The sequence below is a fragment of the Schistocerca cancellata genome, chromosome 7 (genome assembly GCF_023864275.1).
Source record: "Schistocerca cancellata isolate TAMUIC-IGC-003103 chromosome 7, iqSchCanc2.1, whole genome shotgun sequence".
NCBI classification, from domain to species: domain Eukaryota; kingdom Metazoa; phylum Arthropoda; class Insecta; order Orthoptera; family Acrididae; genus Schistocerca; species Schistocerca cancellata.
Window position 1 is genome coordinate 330,724,000 of NC_064632.1, and position 23,744 is coordinate 330,747,743.

At 43.4% G+C, this 23,744-nt stretch overlaps 1 protein-coding gene across 3 annotated transcripts in view; it reads left to right on the forward strand.

Moving 5' to 3' along the window:
* Positions 1-1,705: 1,705 nt before the first annotated feature.
* LOC126092163 (sodium-coupled monocarboxylate transporter 1-like) overlaps positions 1,706-23,744 on the forward strand; it is a 212,968-nt gene continuing 190,929 nt past the window's right edge. The window contains exon 1 of one of the 3 annotated variants that reach the window (XM_049907634.1): positions 1,706-1,826. The gene's annotated coding sequence lies outside the window, so the exon portion shown is untranslated. The remainder of the gene's footprint in view (positions 1,827-23,744) is intronic. The other 2 variants (XM_049907636.1, XM_049907637.1) reach the window with 2 other exon arrangements.

Sequence of the window (23,744 nt, forward strand, 5' to 3'; positions counted from 1 at the left end):
TAAATATACGCTCTCAAGAAGAATCTCAGTTAGACAGACAGAAATCGTTGCTTTAGAGTCTCGTACGTTGCAGAAGATTTGCTTTGCTCTAGTGCAGTGCATTTCGATAAGTGGAAGCCTTTTCAGTGTCCACTGTCATCGTGAAATCTTTGGTTTGTTTTCACAGTTTTTTTAGCAAAATATTCTCGAAATGAATTCTTTGCAAACAAAAATAACTATTATTTCAAATATTTATTTGCTTAAAAATATAATAAAAAATTAATTTAAAATTTCTTAAAGTTATTTAAATCTCAAAGAGATGTCGTACTCTTAGTTATTTTCGCAGATTAACGTAATATTAGGTTTTAGCAGTGGAAGTTGAATTCTGACTATTGATTCTGCTACCAAGTCTGTTGTGGTACTAATTTTTTGTCGACACATACACTGGGAACCACTTTTCACATGCACCTGTAGTTCCCTCTGCATCTGGTCTATTGCGGCCAGGTGATAAATGCAGCCTTACTCGCTGTCCGTGTCACATACGTACCGACTATTCAAATTAGTTGGCGAAAGCGAGAGTTTTGTGGCAGTGTTAATTTTTTAAGGCACTTTCTTCAGTGTTGCAAAAAAAAAGAGATGTAAATTTCGCTGAACTCTCGAGTAATCCCCACGGAATTTACCGTTTCAGTAACTCTGCCCTATTGCAACAAGAACCATAATTCTACTATAGTTAAAATTCTTCCAAAGGGCACTTCATGTTCTGATAAAATTCGAAAGTACTCGGGGTAAGGACTGATTTTTCTGGAAGGGAAAAGAAGAGAAATATTTTATTAGCATGCACCACGTGAAATGAGGGATTAGCATCGACACTTCAGATGCAGTAATTCGGTATCACATTTAATACAATAAAACGTTTTAGTCTCGAGCGACAGAATTGTTACAGAAAATGAAAATAAGTAATTTGAAAAATACTCCCAGTAGCATGTCTCGGTGTTTGCTGAGATGAACGGGAAGACAAGTGACCTCTATCTGTTTTATTTCTTTGTTTTCTTTTTCAGTTCAACCCCCCCCCCCCCTCCCATTTAAACTTGTCGATTGAACTGCTTGTTTCTTCCTTATCCCCTCGACATTTCTTCATAGATGCACGCTTTTGTTTCTTGTCATGTTCTAACTGGGCTGATACTGCCAAGTTTGTTTTTTTTTCTTTTTTTTTCAGTCATTGGGATAACGCCAGATCCTCTCACCCGCAGTTTCATTTCTTTTCTCCTCCCGTCCATGACATTTCCCTTTTGTCAGGCAGTTTGGTTCAGTTGGGCAAAGGTGGATGGAACCGTACCGACGATCAGCATTTGGTGAAAACAAGTGAAATTTGTACCAGGATAGACAGCTTAGATGTCTCCTCCATACGAATCCAGTAATTTAATCATAGGACCATCTCTCGTGTGATGAACAATGAGTAACGCCGCAAAGTCGGTTGTACTGATGTGTCACTCGTATGCATGAGTGACTTACTGTTATAAAACTGTGTTTATACTCGTACATACAAAGAGAGAGAGAGAGAGAGAGAGAGAGAGAGAGAGAGAGAGAGTGAGGAGGGGGGGGGGGGAGACGTTGCTTATCGTTCTTAAGCGCGCGGAGTGCTGAGAAGTAGCTAGCAACAGGATGCGTGGTGGGGGCTGCAGATTGGCGGGCCGCTGTGGTACAGGACAGGAAACGTAGGGGTCAGAACGCGCATGCGCTCTCGTGCTTAAGCCTGTTCGCCTCTGGAAACCAACGACTCGCCAACGGCGGGCCGGTGTACATCACTACTTCGAGTGCAGAAACTTTGCTTAACATCGGCCTCACAGGTACGGTATTTAGCGAAAATATTTCGCTTGAGCTTTGCACTATCGTAATTTAGCAGGTGCGGAGGATTAGAGACTTCGTTACGAATGCATTGCCGATTGTTATGCGAGTAAAACCAATAACCCGACGCAACTACAACATTCCACAGGTTAAATATTTTTATTTATTTATTTTTTTCAGAAGGAACATCTTCCTTCTTGTTAAAAAAAACTTGATTGTTGTCTCAATTCAGGAAATAACGAGTTGGGGGAGACATCAAATGCCACAGGAGTACCTTATTTGAAGAAATTTAATTTGAACAGTTTCTCTGAAATAGCCGTCCTTGTCCATCTAACCTAGTACATCGTCTCTTATCAATATGACAGCACCAGGACTTCAGTTTCTAATCTCTACGTCTACATCTACACAATTACTCTGCAAACCGCTGTAAAGTGCTTGGCAGAGTGCTTAGCATCATAATTCCACATGTTGGAGTTTCTTCTTGATCTAATAGCGTATGAAGTGCGGGAATAATGACTGGTTAAATGTTTCTGTGTGTAGTACTTTCTTTTTATTTACTTTCATCGTCCATGGTCAGCGCGATACAGTGTCAATCCTAAGGACCCGGCTTCGATTCCCGGCTGGGTCGAAGATTTTCTCCGTTCAGAGACTGGGTGCTGTGTTGTCCTAATCATCACCATTTCATCCCCATCGGTCGCCGAAGTGACGTCAAATGGAAAGACTTGCACCCGGCGAACGGTCTACCCGACGGAGGCCCTAGTCACACGACATTTACATTTATTTTATTTATTTTCAACGTGCCCGTTACAGATTTGTTATGCTATATGCACGTATTATGTATGCGTTTGTGTGTGTGTATCGAGAGAGGGGAAGGGGTGTAGTGTAGTGTAATGTTTTTCTTGTATGATGATGATGGTGGTGATGAAAGAAAGGAGAATGTGAAATCAGGTGCCAGCACATAGCCTACTTCTCGCAAATAGCGCCAAGCTTAACGTCCCCATGGGTCAGACGGAAATTTTTTTCCACCACCAGTATCTCTGTGCGTAGAGTAATTAGTCTAATTCTGTCTTCGTGCTCCGTACGGGAGCGTTAAGTATTGAGCTGAGAACTGAATGCCTCATAATTTTTAGGGTTCCGTACCTCAATCGGAAAAACGGAACCCTTTCGCCTGTCTGTCTGTCTATCTGTCCGACTGTTAAGAACGCTTTTGCTCGGGAACGGGCAGTCGTATTTAGTTGTAACGGATTGACTGTATTTTCCCAGTATCCTCACAACGAAGCGAAGGCTGCCACCTACCTTCTGTACAACTGAGCTTATGTTATCAGTCCATTTCATATCTTTAGAAATTGTTGCACCCAGGTATTAATATGAGATGACTAGTTCTAACTGAGAATCATTGATACTGCAGTCATTGCATAATACGCTTTTCCATTTCGTGAAATTCTTGATTTTACTTACGGTACGTTTAAATCAAGTGGCCAATCTTTGCATCCCTTCCAAATGTTGAAAAAAAGGTCTGAGTAAATATTTCTGCTTGATTTTTCAAATATTACTTCATCTTCCTACCTTCGTCACGGAGTTCAGTCCAGTACTGCAGCTTTCTTTGTTCCTCAAATTAAGGCCCATGTTTGATATTAGTAGACTTCTCTTGGTCAGGGATGCCCTTTTTACCAGTGCTTGTCTGCAGTAGGTTAATTTAATACTGTGAGAGTATAGAATAGGCCATATCTTTAAACGGTCGCCGGCCGTGGTGGCCGAGCGGTTCTAGGTGCTACAGTCTGAAACCGTGCGACCGCTACGGTCGCAGGTTCGAAACCTGCCTCGGGCATGGATGTGTGTGATGTCCTTAGGTTAGTTAGGTTTAAGTAGTTCTAAGTTCTAGGGGACTGATGACCTCAGAAGTTAAGTCCCATAGTGCTCAGAGCCATTTGAACCATTTTAAACGGTAATAGTAAAATACTAAAGTCTTCCTCATTAAAATCTTGCTGCGTGTGTCCTTCTTAATTTTTCCAATATTAACGTTTACTTTTTCTTCGTGGAGTTCTAAGATAAGCCGAATTCTATTATTATACACCGTTCTACGTATATTCATGGCATACATTTTTCTTCGTGACTTGCCTCCAGCAATCTTTCCAATGACTACTCCCTGTTCTGAAACACTATGAGGTGTTTCGTGTTGTCGGTAGCTTCACTGTTATAGTAAATCTGTTACAGAGCTCCTCAGTAATACATTGTGACGAAACGAAGATAAGTTCTGTCGAATACTCTGCATCTCTGATTTCGACTTTGACGGGAAGTGACTTTCTTTTCCTCCACACCGAGTGTCAGGGTGCAGCGGTTACCATCTTAAGGACGCGTTCAGCAGAACGGGACTCAAACTGTCCTCTGACCACCCAGATTTATCCGTGGTTTCCTTTTATCTATTAATATCAGTATGATACCTTTTGAAACAGACAGGGCCAGTTTCCACTTCACCCTTGCCGTGTACAACTTATGCATCGTTGTCCATGGGATGTTAAATCCTAACCTTCCTTCTTCCGTTTGTATTTGAAAGGAACTGTTCGGTATAATTATCTTTACCACGTGCCACCTTTCATAGAGCACAAAAGAAATAAGTTAGTTGTTACACGTGACTGCTGACTTCAGAGACTGTTTCGTAAGCTGGTGGAACGCTATCTTTTTGTGTCGCTTAATTCCACGAGGAATTCAAACAGTAGCGAAGCGTTAGTGTGCCTCACACGTGCGTTAACGAGGTCAAAGGCATGTCAAGTGTCTTCACAGCAGAAAATCGTTGAGCCAGGAGAAAGAATGTCAGAAAGTCTTGTTGATATGCGTAAAGCACTGTTCCTTGTTTATTTCTCTAATGATGATACAACTTTTTCATACAAGATATTAGTTTGTTCGCTAAAGTAAAATATATAGTGCCAGTAAACGACCTATACCTATACCAATTCCGAACACCCATTAAAATACCCTCATTGTAAGAAAAGTTAATTTTTCACATATCTCAATGTTTATGATATCTCCTGAACGATGGGTCATACAGTGATGTAAACTTGCAGGTACATTCAGTGGCATATGTGAGTACTTACTACAAAATATATTGTGGATAGAGTTAGTAGCAGAGAAGTAACATGTTAAAACACTGATGCTGACCTTTTACCGCATGAGCAGTGAAAATGTGGTTCGCTATAAACTTATTTCTTTTTAATATTTTGTTGGCGGCGGTGTTCACGAGAAAAGATTTCAAATTTTACATAAAGTTTGTGGAAAGTCACAAAGTGCTCTCTTGCACAAATGCTGGATGAATATAATGTGGGTAATTTGCATGCTGTGATATTGATAGTTTCTAATTTGCTTGACTTATTGTGTTAAATCTGTAAAGAAAGATTATACCTCTTCACGAATAGATTAGGACAGCATTTAACATTCTTAAACCCCGTCCATGTTTAAATGAAATACCCAGAATAACATTTTTGTTCTCCCTAGAAGTCGTTAGACAGGCAATCTGCAAATGAGATCGGGTGATTTTTGTAGACTTTTAGATATTCCCAACCGTCAGTGTTAAAAATGTACAGATACGAGGGAGTGCTGAAAACTAAGTCTCTGATTTTTTACGTTAAAACTCTTAAAATATTTTAAATAAACCAAACGTTATTAACATTCTGCGTATTTATTCTTCATGTCTACATGTTTCTTTCTCAACATAGTCAGACTAGTGACGAAAACGTATCTCCCTAGGAGAGACCAGTTTCTTGATTCCGGCCCTGTAGAATGTTTGACTTTGCTGACGGTGTTACAACCTCGCCTTTGATGACAACGCTTCGTAACTATCAAAGTTACGTCCTCCAAGGTATTCCTTAAGTTTTGGAAACAGATGAAAATGGAATGGGGCCAAGTCGGGAATGTATAGAGGACCATTGATGACAGTGAAACCAAGGCGTCGGACTTTTACAGCTGTAGTAGCGTTCATGTGTGGTATGTCACTGTCATGCTGCAGGGCCGGCCGTTGTGGCCGAGCGGTTCTAGGCGCTTCAGTCCGGAATTGCGCGACCGCTACGGTCGCAGGTTCGAATCCTGCTTCGGGCATGGACGTGTGTGATGTCCTTGGATTGGTTAGGTTTAAGTAGTTCTAAGTTCTAGGGGACTAATGACCTCGGATGCTAAGTCCCATAGTGCTCAGAGCCATTTGAACCATTCGAACCATCATGCCCAAGGAGAGAGAGCTCTGTATGTGGAATAAATCTTTGAATTCTAAACTAAGTTACAACACTCCCTTTCTCACGCACCGACATACACTATGTGACCAAAAGTATACGGATACCTGGCTGAAAACGACTTACAAGTTCGTGGCGCCCTCCATCGGTAATGCTGGAATTCAATGTGGTGTTGCCCCACCCTTAGTCTTGATGACAGCTTCCACTCTCGTAGGCATACGTTCAGTCAGGTGCTGGAAGGTTTCTTGGGAATGGCAGACCGTTCTTCACCGAGTGCTGCACTGAGGAGAGGTACCGATGTCGGTCGGAGAGGCCTGGCACGAAGTCGGCGTTCCAAAACATCCCAAAGGTGTTCTTTAGGATTCAGGTCAACTCTGTGCAGGTCAGTCCATTACGGGGATGTTATTGTTCTGTAACCACTCCGCCACAGGCTGTACATTATGAACAGGTGCTCGATCGTGTTGAAAGATGCAACCGCCACACCAGATTGCTCATCAACAGTGGGAAGCAAGAAGGTGCTTAAAACATCAATGTAGGCCTGTGCTGTGATAGTACCATGCAAAACAACAAGGGGAGTGAGGCCCCTCGACGAGAAACACGACCACACCATGACACCACCACCTCCGAATCGTACTGTTGGCACTACAGACACTGGCAGATGTTCACCGGGCATTCGCCATAGGCACACCCTGCCATCGGATCGCCACATTGTGTACCATGATTCGTCACTCCACACAATGTTTTTCCACTGTTCAATCGTCCAATGTTTAAGCTCCTTACACCAAGCGAAGCGACGTTTGGCATTTACCGGCGTGGTGTGGCTCATGGGCAGCCTCTCGACCATGAAATCCAAGTTTTCTCACCTCCCACCTAACTATCATAGTACTTGCAGTGGATCCTGATGCAATATGTAATTCCTGTGTGATAGTCTGGATAGACGTCTGCCTATTACACGTTACGACCAACTGTCGGCGGTCCCTGTCAATCAACAGACGAACTTGGCCTGTACGCTTTTGTGCTGTACGTTTCCCTTCACGTTTCCACTTCACTATCAAATCGGAAACAATGGACCTAGGTGATGTTTAGGAGTGTGGAAATCTCGCGTGCAGACGTATGACACAAGTGACACCCAATCACCTGACTACATTCGAAGTCTGTGAGTTCCGCGGAGCGCCCCATTCTGCTGTCTCACATCAGACTACTGAGGTCGGTGATATGGTGTATCTGGCAGTAGGTGGCAGCAAAATGCACCTAATATGAAACACGTATTTTTTTGGGGGTGTCCGGATACTTTTGATCACATAGTGTAGTTACGGTTGAAACGTCCCCTTAGAAAAATTAATGAATTACTGTGCTGGTAAACCCCTTATGTTATTTGATTTTCAAACAGCTGAGCAAAACTGAACGTACTCGGACATTTCTCTCTTTACTTATTCTGATCATCACTAAACTGACACCGGCAGCAGTGGCCGTGTGGTTCTAGCCGCTTCAGTCCGGAACCACGTGACTGCTACGGTCGCAGGTTCGAATCCTGCCTGTGTGATGTGCTTAGATTAGTTAGGTTTAAGTAGTTCTAAGGTCTAGGGGACTGATGACCTCAGATGTGAAGTCCCATAGTGCTCAGACCCATTTGAACCATTTTTTGAACTAAACTGACACACAATATTTTTAGCGCAATGCAATCAGACTTTCAATAATCCCTACAAAAGAATGGCACTGACTAACAATAAACTATTCCTTTCATGAATCACTTACCTCACAAAAATCTTCGTTACTCAAACTACTGCAATACAGCGAGCGCCTATACTGACAGCTAAATAAAAGATTCTAACTACTGAAGATACTAACTACTGATAGGTATAGTTAGCAAATGAAAGATTTTGATAGAGATCAAACAATGTATTTACCTTAATAACGTTCAAAAGTCATCAGATATATATCAGTTCATGATATCCAGTATTACAAATTTACTCTTCCTGGCGGACACACGTCCAGATCGTCCGCTCTTAAAATTCTGCCATCTCTCCCCCCACATCCACCACTGCTGGCGGTTCACCTCCAACTGCGCAACGCTACGCGCTGTTCACATCCAACTGCCCAACACTACAATAGCGAATATTCCAACAATGCCAACCAGCCACAGACTGCACACAGCACAGCCAGTGATTTTCATACAGAGCGCTACGTGGCATTACCAATATAAAAACCTAAACTGCCTACTTACACGGTACACATCGCTGTTCCGCACGCTACAATTCGGAGACCTCTAGCGGTAGAGGGCTGCAAATACACTCCTGGAAATGGAAAAAAGAACACATTGACACCGGTATGTCAGACCCACCATACTTGCTCCGGACACTGCGAGAGGGCTGTACAAGCAATGATCACACGCACGGCACAGCGGACACACCAGGAACCGCGGTGTTGGCCGTCGAATGGCGCTAGCTGCGCAGCATTTGTGCACCGCCGCCGTCAGTGTCAGCCAGTTTGCCGTGGCATACGGAGCTCCATCGCAGTCTTTAACACTGGTAGCATGCCGCGACAGCGTGGACGTGAACCGTATGTGCAGTTGACGGACTTTGAGCGAGGGCGTATAGTGGGCATGCGGGAGGCCGCGTGGACGTACCGCCGAATTGCTCAACACGTGGGGCGTGAGGTCTCCACAGTACATCGATGTTGTCGCCAGTGGTCGGCGGAAGGTGCACGTGCCCGTCGACCTGGGACCGGACCGCAGCGACGCACGGATGCCAAGACCGTAGGATCCTACGCAGTGCCGTAGGGGACCGCACCGCCACTTCCCAGCAAATTAGGGACACTGTTGCTCCTGGGGTATCGGCGAGGACCATTCGCAACCGTCTCCATGAAGCTGGGCTACGGTCCCGCACACCGTTAGGCCGTCTTCCGCTCACGCCCCAACATCGTGCAGCCCGCCTCCAGTGGTGTCGCGACAGGCGTGAATGGAGGGACGAATGGAGACGTGTCGTCTTCAGCAATGAGAGTCGCTTCTGCCTTGGTGCCAATGATGGTCGTATGCGTGTTTGGCGCCGTGCAGGTGAGCGCCACAATCAGGACTGCATACGACCGAGGCACACAGGGCCAACACCCGGCATCATGGTGTGGGGAGCGATCTCCTACACTGGCCGTACACCACTGGTGATCGTCGAGGGGACACTGAATAGTGCACGGTACATCCAAACCGTCATCGAACCCATCGTTCTACCATGCCTAGACCGGCAAGGGAACTTGCTGTTCCAACAGGACAATGCACGTCCGCATGTATCCCGTGCCACCCAACGTGCTCTAGAAGGTGTAAGTCAACTACCCTGGCCAGCAAGATCTCCGGATCTGTCCCCCATTGAGCATGTTTGGGACTGGATGAAGCGTCGTCTCACGCGGTCTGCACGTCCAGCACGAACGCTGGTCCAGCTGAGGCGCCAGGTGGAAATGGCATGGCAAGCCGTTCCACAGGACTACATCCAGCATCTCTACGATCGTCTCCATGGGAGAATAGCAGCCTGCATTGCTGCGAAAGGTGGATATACACTGTACTAGTGCCGACATTGTGCATGCTCTGTTGCCTGTGTCTATGTGCCTGTGGTTCTGTCAGTGTGATCATGTGATGTATCTGACCCCAGGAATGTGTCAATAAAGTTTCCCCTTCCTGGGACAATGAATTCACGGTGTTCTTATTTCAATTTCCAGGAGTGTATGTAGACACAAAGAGTAGAGAAGTAGAATGTTAATAACTTTTATTTTAAAAATATTAAAAGTATTGATATAAAAAAAAAATTAGGAGCCTTATTTTTCGTCACATCTTCGTAGTAGAGGATCGTAAGCTAAATACTTTAACATTAACAGCTCATACAGAAACTTGAATATTTAGTTTCTGGCCGGCCGCGGTGGTCTAGCGGTTCTGGCGCTGCAGTCCGGAACCACGGGACTGCTACGGTCGCAGGTTCAAATCCTGCCTCGGGCATGGGTGTGTGTGATGTCCTTAGGTTAGTTAGGTTTAAGTAGTTCTAAGTTCTAGGGGACTTATGACCTAAGATGTTGAGTCCCATAGTGCTCAGAGCCATTTGAACCATTTTTTTAGTTTCTGATTGGTATAAATAAGTTACACAGTCTTTGGTCTTAATGATAAGCGTACAGTATTGTTTCTTATTTGTTTCTCACATGAGATATTAGTCTCCTCCCTGAAATGAAATATGGAGTACCAGTAACCCTTCCACACCATAGGGCTACAACTAAGACCCTGAGCAACTGGTCATTGTCACGACTGTCATTTATCAGCGCACACGTTACAATATAATCCATTTGCAGAACTGAATTATGGTTTCAAAAACATTTGCTCGGCCTGGAATCTCACTGATTGCAGTAGAATTGTCTTAAGTGATGAGTCCTGTTTCGAACTGAGCCCGATGACAGCGAAGACGTCTCTGGAGACGCCCTGAACAGCGGTGGGATACTAAGCCGACTGTTGCCCGCCATACTGCCAAAGAACCAGGAATGGTGGCCTGGGGTACCGTTTCTTCTCATAGCAGAACCCCTTTGGTTGTCATCCTCGAGTAGTCATCCTCGACACCCTGTGCACCGTGATTTTTATTATTATTTTCGACCACAATGGCTATGTTTGTGAACCGTGACTGTGTGGGATAATTATTTGTTTCTAATTTCTGCCGATGTAATAAGTATTATATCGGCCAAACAGGTAGGAATTTCAGAACCCGATTCAAAGAACATTTAGAGTGCTACAGGCTTGATAAATGTAACAAATCAGCAGTAAAGACACAGGCCACCCTTTGAAAATCGAAGACAACCTCGGAATTTTACGCAAATTAGGAAAAAGTAAAAGAATGGATATCTTGGAAGAAATGGAAATTTTCGTGCATAATACAAAGCATGGAGGTAACATTCTTAACGAAATAACCGAATTCAAAAACTCAAAATTCTTCATCAGTCTTAAGCCAGTTCTAACTCAATAGATTCAAGATATGTCAGTGTAAATAATTGACTGCAAATCTGTCAGTACCAAGAATATCGATACAAAACCTCGATAATCGATACAGACTCACATGCTACTGTCCGCCATCTTGTGTTGTGTGCATTATGTCGAAGCAATTTGTGCAGTGAATTACGTTGGAAATCAGTGACAAAATACAATGTGCAATAGTGTAATTTCAATCAACAGCTCCGCCATTACACTAGTGATGCAAGTGAAGCAGCAAGATGATGAAATCGTAAGTAATCAACTGTCATATAAAAGCCTTTCACACTATTTTCGTAACACATAACTGATGCATATCTACCTGCATCCTATACAGGCTGTGATATCATACATAGTCAACTACAAGGAAGAAAACCAGCAGAAGACATCACTGATTTCGATTTCTAGCCATACACTGCCCCCACCCCCAAATGCCACACCAGCCGCTACAGTAACAAACAACAGACAAAGAGTTCTAGATTAATCTAGTTTAAGACTGTTTCTTTTTAAGTAACATTTCTTTGTATGTATGTATAAACGCCTGAAGATGAACAGAACATGTTCGAAACGCATTGTATTATGTTATATTAAACATAAAATAAAAAAATGTCTTGGAGCAGAAATTAGAAATCAATAACAGTCATTTTTACCTCTTTTATTTTTTAACTTTCTTTCTTTCTCCTTTTCTTTATCTCATTGTACCACATGCAATATACGTTCACAGTTATTTTCTGCATATATACCAGTCTCCGTCTTCCTCTTCAGCTTTTACCCTCTACAGATCCCTCTAGTACCATGGAAGTTATTCCATGATGTCTTAATACATGTCCTATAATCCTGTCTGTTATTCTGGTCAGTGTTTTCCATATACTGCTTTGCTCGACGATTCTATGGAGAACTTCCTCATTGCTTAACCTTATCAGTCCACGCAATTTTTAACATTATTCTGTAAAACCACATGTCAAATGCTTCTATTTCCTCTGTTTTGATTTTTCCCACACTCCATATAATATTATGCTCCAAACGTATATTCTCAGAAATTTCTTCCTCAAGTTAAGACCCATGTTTAATACGAGGGGACTTCTCCTGGTCAAGAATGACATTTTTGTCAGTGCTACTCTGTTTTTTATATACTCTTTGCAGAGATTTTTTAACTTCGTCATCACCAATTATGATGGTAAGTTTCTCACTGTTCTCATTTCTGCTACTTCTCATTCCTTTAGCCTTTCTTTGATATACTCTCAATTTATATTCTGTATACTCATTAGACTATTCATTCCATTCAACAGATCCTGTAATTCTTTTCCACTTTCCCTGAGGATAGCAATGTTATCAGCGAATCTTAGCACTGATATCTTTTCACTGTGAACCTTTCTTTTATTTCCGTCATTGCTTCTTCGACGTATAGTTTGAACAGCAGGGGTAAAAGACTAGACCCCTGTCTTACACACTTTTAAATCCGTGCACTTCGTTCTTGGTGTTCCACTCTTGTTCTTCCCTCTTGGCTCTTGCTCATATTGTGTATTACATCTTTCCCTATAGTTTGCCTCCTATTTTTCTCAGAATTTCGAACATCTTGCGCCATTTTACATTGTCAAACGCTTTTTCCAAGTTGATAAATCCTATGAATGTGTCTTGTTTTTCTTCAGCCTTGCTTCCATTATAACTGCAACGTCAGAATTGCCTCTCTTGTGCTTTTGCCTTTGCTAAAGCCAAATTGATCGTCATGTAACAGAGCCCCAATTTTCGTTTCCATTCTTCTGTACATTATTCTTGTCAGCAACTTTGGTTCGTGAGCCTTTAAAGCAGCGTATATACGTCAGTTTTTAAGCTAACTGGACGGTAATTCTCGCACTTCCCCCAATGATATTAGAAATGGCAATGGAATGTGTCTATCACTTTGCCTTATTTAATTTTAAGTCTTCCAGCGGTCTTTTAAATTATAACTCCATTACTGGATCCCATATCTACTTCGTACCGACTTCTGTTTGTTATTCTGTCGCATCATCAGACATGTCCCCCTCATAGAAGCACTCAATGCACTCTTTCCAATCCACTCTCTTCTCTGCATTTAACAGTGGAATTACCATTGCGCTCTCAATATTACCGCCATAGCTTTTAATTTCACCGAAGGTTGTTTCGAGTTTTCAATATGCTGAGTCAGTTCTTCCGGCAATCATATCTGTTTCGATTTCTTCTCATTTTTCATGTAGCCATTTCACCTTAGCTCCCCCACAATTGCTTTGTATTTCATTCTTAAGTGACTTGTATTTCTGCATACCTGAACAGCATAATGGAATGCACGGCACTATATCAACGATATTCTACGCCCCGTTTCGTTGCCCTTCAAAGCAAGCCATCCTGGGCTTACGTTTCAGTAAAATAACGCTCTTCTGCACACGTTGAGAATTTCCACTGCTTGTCTTGCTGCTAACCAAACCCTACCCTGGCCAGCAAGGGCGCCGTATCTCTCCCCAGTTGAGAATGTTAGGAACACTGTGGGCAGGGGTTCCCAACCAGGGATTTTTGAAGATCTAACTCGACAATTGGGCGAAATTTGGCACAGTATCCCTCAGGAGGACAACCAACAATTCTATTAGCCAATTCCAAGCCGAGTAACTTTTGTAAGAGTCAGAGGTGGATCAACATTTCATTGAATTGTTCAATTTGTAAAGCTCTTCTCATGAAAAAATCATCGAATTTTTCTGAGATTGTAAAAATTTGTTTGTCTGAACATGTATATCATATCTACAGATTTCCGTTTTACTCAGATAAATTCCTTAGTGGTGAGTCGTTATTTTTGTCTTAGAGCGAACAGAAAATTCCACATCATCAAAACAAAACTTACACACCTATGACCAATTCAAATTATAATCCTCTTTCTTCATTTGTGGATATTTTTGTGTATTTATGGATTTCAAACGATAGTTAAAACACGCTTTCACGGTGAACAGAGAAACTGTAAGAATATATTTTAGTATAACAGGGTTCACAGCCGCCACGAATTGTCTAAATGAAAACATTTTACCATGCCACCTGTCACTGAATGGTTTGAAACGTTTTTTTACTTTGCTTTTATTACTGCAAGTTTCGACTGTGAAACCGCAGTTGAACAGACCTGAGAAAAATTCGGAACTCTCATCAAATCACATAATAGTAAAAATGTAGGGGCTTGCCCGGACTTCTCACTTACGAGTAAATATCTGATATCGTGTGTATCTCGAATAGTAATTTACAGCATACACTAAGAAGTGTAAGAATGTTCTTACCATTGTTGAATTTGATGAGTGCTTTAACTTTAATTCATTTACGTTCAATTTCATGGGTTATTATGCTACACACTCGTTTGAAACTGCGCAGTAATAAAAGCAAAACAAACGATATTTGATTCTATCCAATGGTAGTCCCTTAAGATTTTTTCACGTTATCGTATGAAACAGATAAGTTAGGGATACACAGAAAATACAGTGGTTTCAGTAGCAGTGCTCAATACATGATACATAGTCTTGTCACTGGTCACACAGTGCAGGAAATGAGACATGGGTGAGGAAGCAGTCAGGCTGGTCCTAACGCCACGGGAGCTCTATATCTGCCAGTCAGTGTCATTGTGCCTCCATCATCCAATAGAGCGGCCGCAGTTCTCAAGGACGCTGCAAAGCAAGGCAGCGCGACACCGCGGCGGCAGCTGTCGAGCGCGGACGTTGACGCCTGCCACTGAGCGCGAGTGCAAAGCACGTGTAAACCTGTAAGATAATGTAGCCCCTGATGTCTTAGTTATTTTTTGACTCTTTCTCATTCTGTAAGAACAGAACATAACCAATGGTATCTGTTTTTTCGGACATCTTGCAGCTCTCAAAGAATGAAATTACAATGAAATCCAGACCATTAGCTGCTTACATTGATAAAAATCAATGGGGACAGTTGAAAATGTGTGCCCCGACCGGGACTCGAACCTAGGATCTCCTACTTAAATGGCAGACGCTCTACCCGACTGAGTTCTCGAGGACACAGAGAACATGTGCGAAAGAACAGATACCATCGTCATGTAGATAAGGCTTACCAGCCAATGATCTTCTTCAGTGCGGATGCACTCACGTTACTAAACTCTTACGGGAATCAGTAGATTGACTGCCACGAGTAACGTGTATAATGGGCAGGGGCACCACAAATGTAGTGTGGGGGCTACGGTCGCAGGTTCGAATCCTGCCTCGGGCATAAATGTGTGTGATGTCCTTAGGTTAGTTAGGTTTAAGTAGTTCTAAGTTCTAGGGGACTTATGACCTCAGATGTTAAGTCCCATAGTCCTCAGAGCCATTGTAGTGTGTGGACAGTAAGTTGGAAGTGTGGGTTTCACGGGAGGGGGGGGGGGGGCGGAGTTATGTGTTTTCCTCGATAGTGTTGTTCTGTCTGCCGGGTGAGTCGTAGCGCCTCTGCTCCGTCTTACTGCCTGTTTGTGTTCGTCTACTTGCAACGGCGTCGGCCGCTCCGCTATGGCTACCATGGTTTCCACGTGTATTCAACGAAAAAGCACTGAGAGCTTTACTTTCGATGAAACAATGCGACACGTGCAGCCCGGGTCTCTAGAAATCCGGTTTGTCGATACAATTCACTTGATCTTTGATCAGGTCCACACCACTTACGTTCATGCAGACGAGTAGCCTGCGTGTTTACGTGAAATTTATGGATCCCCTTCACGTTGAAAGATTATTGTCCTGACATGGTTCTCAAGTCCCGTTCAAGCATCGCAATAATTTCGTTAGTATGGTGTCACTCGCACGTGCTGAAATCGAATATACCAATGTTCGAGTGTTCAACCTCCCGCCGGAAGTTGATGACAACTTCCTAAAGGTCATATTGACTCCTTATGGTAACGTGAAAATGTCGTTCGTGAACGCTGATCCACACAGCGCAGATTACAGTGTTACAGTGGAATTCCTTTCATGGAAATGCACGTCATATGCAATATTCCATCACATTTACAATTGTGTGGTTACGTCGTCCGTGTCATTTGTACTGATCAAGGAAACGTGCTTCCTATGTAAAGAAATTGAACACGTTCGGTCTAATTGGCCGCAGAGGCCGTCATTACAGCTGCATCGCAAATTGATGGTTGCTGATCTTGTTCCTTCCAATCCCGCCATCGGACCCTCTTCTGCTTCGGATTATAATGAACAAACAGTCAGTTCTGATGATCGTGTCAATTTCCGCCCTTACCTCTGCGACAGGTTCAGAATCCTATTGGCTCCAGGATAGAACCTGTAACGGCGACAAACAAGCAACGTCGCACCCAGGACGGTCATGGTGAGGATTTGGCTGTGCCTTCTGCGCTAACGTCCTCCGCTTCGATTATGTCCCGTGCTCCTCATGATGCTACGATACCTCCAATCCGTGGTACAGCGAGTGGCGAGGAAGTTATCTCCAGCATCCCTCCTGCTCGCAAAGAGCCTCCTTCTGAGCTGCCTGTGTGTGGAGAGGGAGCGGAGTCCCCCCCCCCCCTCCTTCGTCTTCGTGTCCTCCGTTACTGAGATGACGCAATGTCCTCTTGCTCCTTAGTCTTCAGCCGCCGACGGTTTCCTACATTTTCCGACTATAGCAACTCCTGAGGAGTATAAAATCAGCGACCAAGTATCACCTGTCGCATTGGCAGTTCCACAGAATGCTTCCCCTCTGGTGACTGGAACTGCATTATGACCCTAGTTCTGAGGGGCAGGAAGCTGTGCATATGACCCCTCCCACACCTCCATCTGCAGAGGCCGCCATCCCACGTTGCAGACAGAAGCAGCGTGTGGTGGCACGCAAAAAATCTAAGAAAAAAGGCTGTGATGACGGGAGTTCTGGTTCCCCGATGTCTGCTTCCTCTATGGATTCAGCAGTGAGCTTTGATTCTCAGCTGTCTACCTAATTCAGATGTTCCGTACATCCCTGTATAGCTGTGATCAATGTCCCAAGCCTACACGTTCCTTTCCTTAAACGTTAATCGTGTGGAATCACAATTGCAATTGGCTTCACTGCGTCAGTTCATTTATGATTCATGTGCTGACATAGTCCTCTTACAGGAGGTGCTATTTAGGCATATCTCCTTACCTGGTTTTCGTGTGATCTATAATATAGCACAGAAATATTCTACAGGGACCGCCTTATTCTTTCACGAAGGCATTCCTATTGCTGAGGTGGAAATGTTGAATTCTGGCAGGGAAATATGTTATCAACTTTTTAATCTTGATTCTTTTATATGCTCCTTCTGGCACTGGTTGCACAGTGGATCGTTCGCGTTTTTATAAATAGGATATTGTTTATCTGTTGCATAAGAGTCCTCCGGGTATTCTGTTGGGTGGTGATTTTAACTGTGTATTGCGTCCTGCAGATCAATCTCCAAATTTTAATTTCTGTCGCGAATACAATGAATTGGTCTACTCCTTACACCTGTAAGACGTCAGTAGTAGGCTAGTGGGGTTACGAGCGCAATTTTGATATCAAATTGATATGCAAATTAATTAAACTGATCAATTCATCAGCCCTGCCCTGCCCACCCCCGCCGATCCTCGCCCACACAGGCCCACCCCCGCTCCTGACCACGCCCACCCCCACCCCCAGATGACATGTGTTTTTCTCGGCCTGCACGTGTGCCCCAGACCCTCCCCCTCCCCCTCCCCTCCCCAACCTCCTCCTCCCCACAACCTACCCTAATGGTGGAAATTTTGATTTTTGGCAGGAATTTCGAATTTTAATGGGAATTTCGAATTTTGGCGTGAATTTCTATGTCACAGGGCTGTGCTGACATCCAAACCCACCCAACTCCCCAGCCCCCCTTGGGAATTGATAGGAATTAAAATTGGCAATACCTTTTCTAGGACTCAAACCCCGGTCCTCCTGGGCAGAAGGCCCAACTATAAACCCCTAATACAATTAAACCACCTGAGGTGCTTGGAATTGATGGGAAATTAAAAATGGCTATGCCCTTTCTGGGGCTTGAACCCAGATTCTACTGGATTGAAAGCCCAAGTGCAGCCCCCTAACACATGGAAACTGTCCAGTTGCGGAAGACGAAGGTTAGCTTAGTGCACTTTATTTATTTTAGTTGGGAAACTGACGCAAATATCGATCCTAATTACATAATTAATCACAAAGACTGGGGCTAATAACACAACTGTATTAACTATATACATAGCGCTACACAAGGAAGGCATAAAGCGCAATACAGCTCAAAAACTGACGATACCACACAACTGGTGTTATCCTGCTGGGAAAAAAATTTCACAATGTCACTCGAAATTAGCGACAGACACACTCAAACACTACTCTACACCTACAAGCTGGCGGGAGAAAGGCAGGGGTGTAAGGTACTTACTATCTTTATTCTTTTTGGCAGGAACAATGTTCAACAGATGAGATAATGGTGTTGACTAAGAGGAGTTTAAAAAGTGCATTACCTGTAAGCATACATTATCTATCATTGTCTGAAGTCAGAGTTCGCTACAGATGCTTGCTCAAAAACTACTCACAGCCCAGGTAACAGATTCCAAAACACAATATCACAACTGATGGAAAAACCAGCACTCGTAATGAACAGGTCATAATGCAGCACATGCACTGGGGAAAATAGTCATGCTAAAAGACTACAGAGGCATCGGCAATTGAATATGCATTTCCCTCAATAAGCGTCGGCAAGCTGCCGAAAATCGAGGCCCTTTTCCCCCCCTCCCTCCACCCCTCCCTCCCTTCCAATATCCACCTACAGGGGGACACAGCCTTCTTCAATCAGCCAGCTGCTCCGCGGAGCATCTCGTAGTTCCTCTGCACCCTCGCTGCCGTCCCTTATGGTGCCATCCTCTGCGGTCATGGCCGCACTCGGCTTTCCACCATCTGGCCGCCACCTTGGAGTGACGTTGATACCCCAACACAATAAAGTGCAACTTGTTCGTCTAAAATACAGTGACAGAGCCCCTATGCACCACCCCTTACGCGGAGAGTGGCTATGTCCTGTAACTCTCACAGTAGACGTGGCCATCCACGGCCCATGCACAGTGTTACAGACATACAGAAAAGAGAGCAAACATGCTGCAACTGTAGAATATGCAGTTGGAGGTGACTGCTTGCATTGGAGTGCAGTGCCATCCTATGCCACCCGATCAGAAAAATAGCGTATTTGCGCTAGGTGTAGGCAGCTGTACTACATTTACAAGCAATTTTCTAACACGGAACGATAAGTGATGTCGTGATCACATGGATAGAAGTGCGTAAAATCGATAAAATAACGGAAAATACACGTAATGTGTATCAACAGGACATGTGGCCTGTAATTGAAGAAGTGTCATGATGATCTCTCCATTGGCAAAAGATTCCGGAATAGTCCCCAATTCGGATCTCCGGGAGGGGACTGCCAAGGGGGAGGTTACCATGAGAAAAAGATTCAATAATCTACGAAAGGATAACGTTCTACGAGTCGAAAGGCGTGGATGTCAGAAGCTTGAACGTGGTAGGGAAACTAGAAAATCTGAAAAGGAAAATGCAAAGGCTGAATCTGGATATAGTAGGGGTCAGTGAAGTGAAGTGGAAGGAAGACAAAGATTTCTGGTCAGATGAGTATCGGGTAATATCAACAGCAGCAGAAAATTGTATAACAGGTGTAGGATCGTTATGAATAGGAAGGTAGGGCAGAGGGTGAGTTAGTGTGAACATTCCAGTGACCGGGTTGTTCTAATCAGAATCGACAGCAGACCAACACCGACAACGATAGTTCAGGTATACATGCCGACGTCGCAAGCTGAAGATGAACAGATAGAGAAAGTGTATGAGGATATTGACAGGGTAATGCAGTATGTAAAGGGGGCCAAAATCTAATAGTCATGGGCGACTGGAATGCAGTTTTAGGGGAAGGAGTAGAAGAAAAGGTTACAGGAGAATATGGGCTTGGGACAAGGAATGAAAGAGGAGAAAGACTAACTGAGTTCTGTAACAAGTTTCTGCTAGTAATAACGAATACCCTGTTCAAGAATCACAAGAGGAGGAGGTATACTTGGAAAAGGCCGGGAGATACGGGAAGATTTCAATTAGATTACATCATGGTCAGACAGAGATTCCGAAATCAGATACTCTATTGTAAGGCGTACCCAGGAGCAGATATAGACTCAGATCACTATATAGAAGTGATGAAGAGTAGGCTGAAGTTCAAGACATTAGTCAGGAAGAATCAATACGCAAAGAAGTGGGATACGGAAGTACTAGGGAATGACGAGATACGTTTGAAGTTCTCTAACGCTATAGATACAGCAATAAGGAATAGCGCAGTAGGCAGTACTGTTGAAGAGGAATGGACATCTCTAAAAAGGGCCATCACGGAAGTTGGGAAGGAAAACATAGGTACAAAGAAGGTAGCTGCGAAGAAACCATGGGTAACAGAAGAAATACTTCAGTTGACTGATGAAAGGAGGAAGTACAAACATGTTCCGGGAAAATCAGGAATACAGAAATACAAGTCGCTGAGGAATGAAATAAATAGGAAGTGCAGGGAAGCTAAGACGAAATGGCTGCAGGAAAAATTTGAAGACATCGAAAAAGAGATGATTGTCGGAAGGACAGACTCAGCATACAGGAAAGTCAAAACAACCTTTGGTGACATTAAAAGCAACGGTGGTAACATTAAGAGTGCAACGGGAATTCCACTGTTAAATGCAGAGGAGAGAGCAGATAGGTGGAAAGAATACACTGAAAGCCTCTATGAGGGTGAAGATCTGTCTAATGTGATAGAAGAAGAAACAGGAGTCGATTTAGAAGAGACAGGGGATCCAGTATTAGAATCGGAATTTAAAAGAGCTTTGGAGGACTTACGGTCAAATAAGGCAGAAGGGATAGATAACATTCCATCAGAATTTCTAAAACCATTGGGGGAAGTGGCAACAAAACGACTATTCACGTTGGTGTGTAGAATATATGAGTCTGGCGATATACCATCTGACTTTCGGAAAAGCATCATCCACACAATTCCGAAGACGGCAAGAGCTGACAAGTGCGAGAATTATCGCACAATCAGCTTAACAGCTCGTGCATCGAAGCTGCTTACAAGAATAATATACAGAAGAATGGAAAAGGAAATTGAGAATGCGCTAGGTGACGATCAGTTTTTGCTTTAGGAAAAGTAAAGGGACGAGAGAGGCAATTCTGACGTTACGGCTAATAATGGAAGCAAGGCTAAAGAAAAATCAAGACACTTTCATAGGATTTATCGACCTGGTAAAAGCGTTCGACAATGTAAAATGGTGCAAGCTGTTCGAAATTCTGAAAAAAGTAGGGGTAAGCTATAGGGAGAGACGGGTCATACACAATATGTACAACAACCAAGGGGGAATAATAAGAGTGGACGATCAAGAACGAAGTGCTCGTATTACGAAGGGTGTAAGGCAAGGCTGTAGCCCTTCGCCCCTACTCTTCAATCTGTACATCGAGGAAGCAATGATGGAAATAAAAAAAAGGTACAGGAGTAGAATTAAAATACAAGGTGAAAGGATATCAATGATACGATTCGCTGATGACATTGCTATCCTGAGTGAAGGTGAAGAAGAATTAAATGATCTGCTGAACGGAATGAACAGTCTAATGAGTACACAGTATGATTTGAGAGTAAATCGGAGAAAGACGAAGGTAATGAGAAGTAGTAGAAATGAGAACAGCGAGAAACTTAAAATCAGGATTGAGGGTCACGAAGTCAATGAAGTTAAGGAATTCTGCTACCTAGGCAGTAAAATAACCAATGACGGACGGAGCAAGGAGGACATCAAAAGCAGACTCGCTATGGCAAAAAAGGCATTTCTAGCCAAGAGAAGTCTACTAATATCAAATACTGGCCTTAATTTGAGGAAGAAATTTCTGAGGATGTACGTCTGGAGTACAGCATTGTATGGTAGTGAAACATGGACTGTGGGAAAACCGGAACGGAAGAGAATCGAAGCATTTGAGATGTGGTGCTATAGAAGAATGTTGAAAATTAGGTGGACTGATAAGGTAAGGAATGAGGAGGTTCTACGCAGAATCTGAGAGGGAAGGAATATGTGGAAAACACTGATAAGGAGAAGGGACAGGATTATAGGACATCTGCTAAGACATGAGGGAATGACTTCCATGGTACTAGAGGGAGCTGTAGAGGCAAAAACTGTAGAGGAAGACAGATTGGAATACGTCAAGCAAATAATTGAGGACGTAGGTTGCAAGTGCTACTCTGAGATGAAGAGGTTAGCACAGGAAAGGAGTTTGTGGCTGGCCGCATCAAACAATTGAGGGAGTACTTACATGTCTTCTGACTGGTGCAAAACAGTTCTTGTACATGGGAACGAGTGTACGACAGTAAGAGGAATATGGGAAACGTTGAGATGAAAGCACCAGGAATCAGGGAAACAATCTTTTATTTTTCGTCGAGGGAGCAATCTACTATATGTCTATTGAGGTAATAGTGACACGCGCGAGTTGACTGCTGTCTTTGAAGCTTTCCTGGAATGAAGAGAACCATCTTCCTCTAAACTTACTTGCATATGCGTTAAAGTATGACACAGAGTGGATAGAGTGATAGATTGAGATGAAGCTGTAACGAGGTATGATTTAATGGTAGACTGATGATGCGTTCTAGAGAGAGAGGGACATGTTTCTGTAGGTCATTTGACCATTTTTTCCGTTGCTCTGTCGGGATGCATATGTTGTGTGACATAACCTGCATTCGACTCGCATACAATTGCATGTTCTGTGTGTGACGTAGAGCACTGTCTACTTGCGGTCATTATCTGCAAACCTCTCTGTCATCAGAGGATTCCTATCCTGTTTCGACACACTGCTCTAGACGAACGAAGATTTATGCGACGTATTCCATTCCCCTGCAGAATCTCGGGCGTAAAATCGAGTCTTCAGTTTCATAAATATGATGATTCTAAGTTAGTTACCGGTGTTTGTGAGGTATTACAATCCCCGTGTATACATCTGCTTGACAGATGTCCTGCTTATGGAGTTGGTGGCGGAATGGCGTGTAATTTCACATGTCAAACACCACTGCAATGCGTTTCTCCCTTTTTTTTGTAAGAGGCATTCCCCGTTACTAACGATCATTTTATATAGGACTGATGCGAGGCAGTGTACAAAGTATGTTAGAGAAGAAAAAGCAATGTATCAAACAGCGAAACAGGGACCCTCTCCTGCGACTGATAACATGTGGGGGAAGGTTGTCGTACTGTACAGGCGATGAAAATTTACACCGGTGTGTGCAAGGAATGTCAATCGCTGGCCACCTGCTCCAATGGATAAATATTTAATAGGATCACTCCATATTCTAGATGCCGGCACATAGATGGTATTCGTTTTCGATATATTGGAAGACAGAGATGCAGTAAAAATTTATCAGATGAAAGTAATGGAGCTTTTATAGTTCGTAGCTTTTCTCTGGTGGATGGCACAGAATGACGATGATAGAATGTTTGGGTGATAGACGTGAATGGATCCTGAGGGACGCGGATCTCCTTCGGTGTCGAGTCTTCCAAATTTTCACAATAAGAAACACCACCGTAAATGTTTGTACTGTGTTTTGTACTACATTGTGTTGCAGGAGCAGGCTTCATTTGGCGCTGACCCTACACATTGTAAATGGGTGGCAGAGCTATGAAAACATGTTCCCACTTCCCTCGAGTGGTCAAAACACGCTCCTATAGCATTAACTCAGCTTGCTCTGTTTCTACACAGGTTGC